Genomic DNA, 7,342 nt, shown 5'->3' with positions numbered 1-7,342 from the left:
ACGACATAATGATTCCAATCTACAAATCGACCTTCCTTAAGGCGATTGGTGTGAAAGAAAATCCAAGAGGATTCAAGGTCCAAGAACCAACAAGTGAAGAATTTCAGACGTTCTTAACCTACATTGGTTACAATCAAGATTACAAGTCTAAAGATTTCAAGAAATCTATCGTCTCAGGGCTCTGGACCGTATTGATGCATCTTATCATCAGAGGGATCTTCGGAAAGCATGGCGGAACCGACACACTTAGCAAAGACTGGATCAATGTCGTCTACAACATCTACTTCGGACGTGACAACGTTGTGGATCTTCCGGAAGTCCTGTGGCAAGATTTCTGCAAATTTTCCATCAAAAGAAAGGAGAACGAGATCTCAAGCCCTAGGTTCTGGGCACTGGCACTCCAAAAAATCTTCAATGAACTTCATGAACCACTTCTGTTCAACACCATTCCTCCGGATGTATGTGTTACTTTCAAAGCTATTAAATCTTATCGCATTCTGGACCAATCTGCTTTCGGTCCGGTCAGACGTCTTTCGGACCACATGTTGGCATTTATTCCTTCCGATTCCACTCACTTCAAATTTCACATGGAGACTTCGGTTGTGTTTGACCTGACACAACCTGCCCTAGTCCCTGTTGAACCCATTTCGGAAGAGGACAATACATCTAAGTCCAAAGCAAAAGTGAAAAAGTCTCCCAAACGAAAGACTTCTCCCACAAAACCAAAGCCTATAGAGAAAGCCAATGTCAGTTCCTCCTCTCAATAAGAAGAAACCCATGACATTTTGGCTGATTTTGTCTGTCCGCATACCCCACCTGCCCACTCATCCGAGGTACCTATGACAACCCGATATTTCGACTCTATGTAATGACTTGAAAGTCAACTATTGTAACCACTTTTGATATAATGAAATTAACTTCGAAATAGAGATTGAGAGACTCTTGACCGAAACAACCTAAATAAGAATTGAAGGTCTCAACCAAATTAGCGCAACGGTAAAAAGTCTGATGAATATGGTCATCGGATGAAGGAGTTATGGAATTTAAAGGGACTTTTCCAGGTCCGACCTGTTAAAAATAAATAATTAAAAAATAAAATCAAAATTAGTCGATGAAGTCTAAACGAGAGTTGTAGAGTATATTCTCACCTACGCGTGCATATAAAGAACGTCGAAAACGGATCTCGTACGCGAAAGTTACGGATTTTACAAGTTCGAGACTACTAACTAAAGGGATCATCCACAAATTTTCCCTAAATTTATTTACAAATTTAAGTATTTTATATGCTTTAACACTCTATTTTCTTATTATTTTCATGTAAAAATAAAAAATATATATATTGAGCTGAAAATTTCCAGAATGCATCTTCATACAATGTAATATCAATAAAAAATTATTTTCTTATTTTTGATGTTGAAAAACATACCTAAAGGCTCAATAAGTTATAGAGAAAATTTGATACTTGTGATTTTAGTAAAGGTTATTGATGTTACTTTGAGAATTTTTGCAACATGTTCCAAAGACTTTTGAATGAAGATATTTTTTTTATCTCTTGATACATGATGTTAAGTGCTCAAATTAATATTTCCTAGATTTTTAGTGAGGAATAAAACCTTTGAACATGCAATACAAAACTAGTATTCTCAAAAAGGTGCTAAATGAGCAACAGTTTTGTAAATATTTCTAAAAATCGAAATATTAGAATTTTCCAGTGAGATCAGATGGGTTTGAAAGCTAACTCAAAATATTATATTTCAGAGAAAGAATCTCTATTTTTGTTTAAGAAATGAGTGAAATATGACAGTTTAAATTCAGGTAAAGAAATCTGGCAGATTGCAAGCATAATGATTGGTTAGAAAAGTGAGTTTTCATCATTTCTTCGAGTAAATATTTTTAAATATTTTAAAGATATCATGATCCATGAATGTTATGGTTATGTTTCCAGAGATCAAATAAATTTAAAAATCATAATTTACATACGTGCATTAAAATACAAAAATCTTATTTCTCAAGAACTCTTAAAAATGAGTTTGATGTTTTGATCCTTAAAATCGATTTTTTGCACTAAGATCATGAGCATGCAACCTTTTTTAACATACATGCATGGTGCTAAAACACATACATGATGTTCTAAAAACCATTTTAACAAAAATAAAACAAGTTTGAAGAAGTTGAAGAAGTAGAAGAATGAGATATGCAAGAAAATCCCTGAAAACTTGAAGGATGAAGGAAAATCGTGTTCTACCTTAATCAACACCACCTGATGATGAAGATTTTGAGTTTAAGGAGTGTTCTTGGGTTTGTTTTCTGGAAAATTTCGTGGTTAGGAGAGAGGATTAGAGAAAATGGTGGTGGTGGTGGAGAGAAATGCGAGATAATGAGAGGTAGAGTAAGAGAGTGATTCCAACTTTAGGGAAATGGAGTATTAGTGTTTTCAAGTAAGAGAGGGATGAGAGAGTTCTGAATTTTGAGGGTATAATTCCCTCCCTCTCTTTTAAATTTTATAACAATTTCAATTCTTTTATAAAAATATCAATCTTTTTATAAAATATACATCATAACCAAGTTTTTGTTCATGAAACCTTGATTTTTGACTTATAAATTAAGGGTAATTGCTTAATAACTTAAATTTTATTTTTCATTAATGAGTTTTCAAAGTTTTAATTACTATAAGTTGATATTATAAGGTTCATAACTATTTTTATAGAATTTTTAAGGTTAAAGTTTATAAATATGTGCTTTTAGGGTTTTTGAGAGTTTGTAAATCTGTGGATATCAAAATAAATAGAATCTTTGAGACTTCAAATTATATTATATTATTATAACTCTTGCATAGTTCTAAATAATGTTTGTAACTGATTTGATCGGTTTATTGGCATTCTATGTAGTGGTTTCGACATTCAAGTGAAATTGAGGAATCAAGTATACTAGTCCTAGCTTTCAACTTTGAATTAAGTTCCAACGAGACTCAAACCTAATTTCTACCACTAGGTCAAGTGCATGATGTGTGTATTTGATTCATGAATAGGTGTCTGAGTCAAAGAGTGACCCGAATATGGATATTCACTACAGTTAAGTAGTTGTAGAATTCACATAACAATATGAAACCAAAGTACACTGTCCATCGTTTCTAATTGTTTCCAAGTTTCTAGTAGATTATAAATTAGCTTCTAGTTACTAAGTCTATATGTGTCATGCCTATACGTGCAACTAAGTTTAGTCAAATCTAGAACCAAATCGAATTTTGACGGTTGTCACAGTCTCCCCCGGTTGAAAGAATTTCGTCCCGAAATTCAATTCGTGACGTATTCTATTAGAACTCAGCCGACTACAATTGTATATTTGGAGAGATGGTGACCTGAAGAGCTCTTTGATTATTTTGGGTAAATTTCTCAAGGGAAGAGCCCAATTCTTTTGTTATAATCAAATTAGTTTTTCCTTAATTCGAGTTTTACAGTCTAGATTGTGGGAAATTAGGATCATGGAAATCATGATCCAACCATGGCGACCTAGTCGAAAAAGATCATCTAGTTAGATATTATTTGAATTAAGAGAGAGGTATAAGTTTTGCTGAAGCACCAACTGCAATGGGCGTTAAATCTGCATTGATCCTTAAGTTGCATTCTAATTTAGCACTAAGTGTAAATTCGCCTCCTAATAAAGAAGAGATTAGGAACAATTTGTTCAAATCTGGGTTGGCTATTACATCTGGAAAAGATATATTATGACATAAAAAGGGGTAGCACGAATGAAAGGGGAAGCGATCGAGGGTAAGTTCCTAAAAATACGTACTAAGGGTAGACAACGAAGTTTTGGTACATCTCAAATGTAAAGACTATTTAAGTGTTGTCTACAAAATAAACTACGAAATGATTGAGGATCTCCGAGGCTATAATTACTACTACGGTTACTCTTACAATAATAGAACTTATTCTAAGAGTAAATATAATTACTGAGCCATTGTTTCTAATGAAGGCGGTGAAAGTTTATGATATTTTAAATCACATTGTGTAGATAGCATTTTAAGTGTTTAGAAGTGATAAAAAAACTCATTGTTATCAAAATGTGTGTTTAGAAATGATAATTAATCTCACTATTATCAAAATGTGTAATAATTCCAAGATAAAGAAGATACATGTGTGGCGATCATACGAAGTAGTAAAATAATATAAAGATTAATGAAGGTTACATGTTTAAGTTATCAATAAGGGAATTTATACATAAATATTTTGATTACTCTTTTGAAAAATTGTTTAATTGTCTAATTCAGGACAAATTCAAGATTATGAGTCAGCATATTGATGAAAACAACGTTGAGAGTTTAGGAACTCAATGAAAATTACAAAGTAGAATGCTATTTTAAGAAAGGTGTAAAAATATCGATCATTGAAAATAGTGCATTATTAATTTAGTGTTTCTACAAAAATAATCATTTAGAGAATAGATAATAGTAAAATTCAAAACTTTTGATGTATTTAAAGAAAAGAAGAAACTTAAGGAAACATATCATTCACATATATTTTCCGAATATAGAAAAATTATAAGCATAAGGGTATTCATCTTGTGTATTAATTATAAGGAAAAATACAATGAAACTTGCATTTTAAATCACGTTTCTGAATTTAGAACGAAAGGGAAAATGTAAATAAGGATCACTTGTTTATAGTAGATTTCAAAATAAAAACAAGATGTATATGATAAAAGGCGTAATTGAATATATCAAAGTTGAGTAAATCAAAGGTATGCCTCATGACTATACACGTATTAATCTCTCAAAACAAAAGGGTAGACTTCTAGTCTTTATGTATACGAACATGATACCAGGAGAAGCAAAATAGTCATAAACAAAGTTAGACGGTGTATTATGTTAATATTATGGCGTGCGAGATCTAAAATCATAAGGAGAGCGGGAAATAAAGTTCGGGGGAAAGAAAAAGGAAGGTAGCGGCGGCAATGATTGTTATTGTTAAAATTATAAGAACAATACATATAGGTAGATTTAAAACTAGGTTGAGATATATTTCAAACTTCAATATTTGATGTATATTGATGATTAAATAGAATTGCAGAAGTTTTAAAGTGTTTTCTAAGGTTTGCTAAAAATTCACGAGTTATTTATTAAGTTAAACTCCATTTGTGAAAAAGAAGAAACACTAAAACTTGTAATTCAAATCTGACAGTTTTGAGCTTTTTGACTGGTGTCCAACAATGGTTTAAACGGATAAGGTAAAGACTTAACAATATTTAGATGAATAATTGTGCATTGTCAAAAGTATGTCGCTGGAAGTTTAAAAGTGAACACTAAGTTTTGCAATGTTGTAAGTTTTATAAACACAGATTATAAAACTAAATTGAAATAAAATAAACGAATGATGTGTGCAAGTGGAAAGTTGTGAAAATATCATGTTGGGATTCAAGAAAATACATTTAAGTAAAGTACAATGCCTAAATGAGAAAGTAGTCAAAAGACTTAAAGCAAAAGTGGTTTGAAGATCCGATGAAGCTTTTACACGTAATATGAACTTTAATGTCATATGGTTAAGTTTTATAGCATAGAGTATAAACACTTTTATAAAAGAAAATGTTTCTATACTTTTCGAAAACGTGTCAAAATGGTAAGCAAGGTTTAAAATAGTTTATATGCCCTTAAAAGCACATCTATCCATTGAAATGGATTTGAAATGAAATTGAAATAGCAATGTTATAACCATTATTGGTTAAATTGAGTTTCGAAGAAAAGTGTTATGTTAAAGCAAGTTGTCAAAAGATTTTTAACGAGAATATGGCTTAAATTGTTAGGAGACGTCAAATAAGTTGTATGAAGTGGTTATAAAATATTTTATCGATGATAAGTAAAACCGATAAAGCAAAATAACTTTTTGATGGAAGATTAAGAAGTAAGGAGAAACTATGTTAGTGTAGTTGATCGTACCTAAATACTAAGGTGAGTACAAATCGAGTATAAGGAGAGTGCCGATGTATTTTGCCCAAAATAAAGGACAAGAAAAATTGTTTGAAAAACATTTTATGGTATCAATGCAGTTGATGACCTTTTATAGAGGTCAAAGGTATATCCTATGTTAACTTTTAAGCTCAAGGTGGGAACAAACTAGAGCTAAATCGTAGTGTAGAAAGAAGGACTCGTGTATCAGTAGCAATGGGTTAGACCTCTATGTCTCCTCGTGATTCGAGTCAGGAAGGCTCGCCAAAGGTATCCAAGTGATTACTAGTGGCGACTCATCTACCTCTTTACGCAATGCTCCAATTCTCATCCATGTCGGTATCGGAACGTTTTTCCTATTTGTAACTCATGTCCGAAGACGATGAAGAGGTATTGAAAAATAATTGGTATAGGTTTCGACTTTAGATTATTACTAGTGTATATCTAGCTACTAACCTTAATTCAGTACTAAGTGGATTACTCTTAGAGTGGTTAGTGATATAACCTAAGTGGTTAACCTAACACTTGATAAGAGATAAGAATATTTCTAAATAAGACATTGTGGTAAAAGTGCACTTAACTTCTAAGTTTACCTATATGAATGCCTATAGTATGCAATGCCCGTACGCATACTGATTTTTTTGTTTTTTGCAAAAGTTCAAGCTGAAAATCGTTTTGAACATAATTCTACTATAATCGTTTCCAGCATCGCATTAACTTTCCTTAATTAAGCATACTTGGCCAGGCTATACTTAATTAAAGTCTAATAATGCGTACTCGAATTAGTTATACCAGTAGTATGCTCAGTATTGTTAAAAACTTTTTGAAAGTTTTTTTGCTATAGTTGTGGTTCTCCAAGGGAAAACTGGTATTCTCTATAACCTTCGGCTCTGATACAATTTTCTGTCACACCCCGCTAAAGCGGAAACACGAAGCGTGGCAATATAAAGGGTTTCATAGCAAAAGTTAAAAGACAACACCAACCATAGTATTAAAAATCATTACAAATTTACAATGGGTTTGAACAACTTTTAAAAGAAATTACAATGTAAATTGAAATACAACACATGTGAATTCTCCTAAAAGTGAAGTGTCCCTAAGTGCCACTTACTCGATGATTCCTGAAAAAGCATGTAAAATGAGTGTCAACTATAAAATAGTTTGTAAGTTCACAAGTTAAAAATAATATTGGTTTCATGAATCGAAATCAAAATTTTGATATAAGTTTCCATAGATAAAAATATATTGCTAAAATGAGTAAATAAGTTTGTATAAACAAAGCTCATTGTCATCATGAGAAATAAAGTATCTTGCCCAAAAGAGATGCAACGTTCATATCCTCATGGGAAATAAAGTTTGTTACTAAAATGAGTAAACAAGTCTCATTGCTACAAGGAGCAA

Source organism: Lactuca saligna, chromosome 3 (assembly GCF_052625555.1).
Source record: "Lactuca saligna cultivar CGN05327 chromosome 3, ASM5262555v1, whole genome shotgun sequence".
NCBI classification, from domain to species: domain Eukaryota; kingdom Viridiplantae; phylum Streptophyta; class Magnoliopsida; order Asterales; family Asteraceae; genus Lactuca; species Lactuca saligna.
This window is presented reverse-complemented; position numbering follows the sequence as displayed.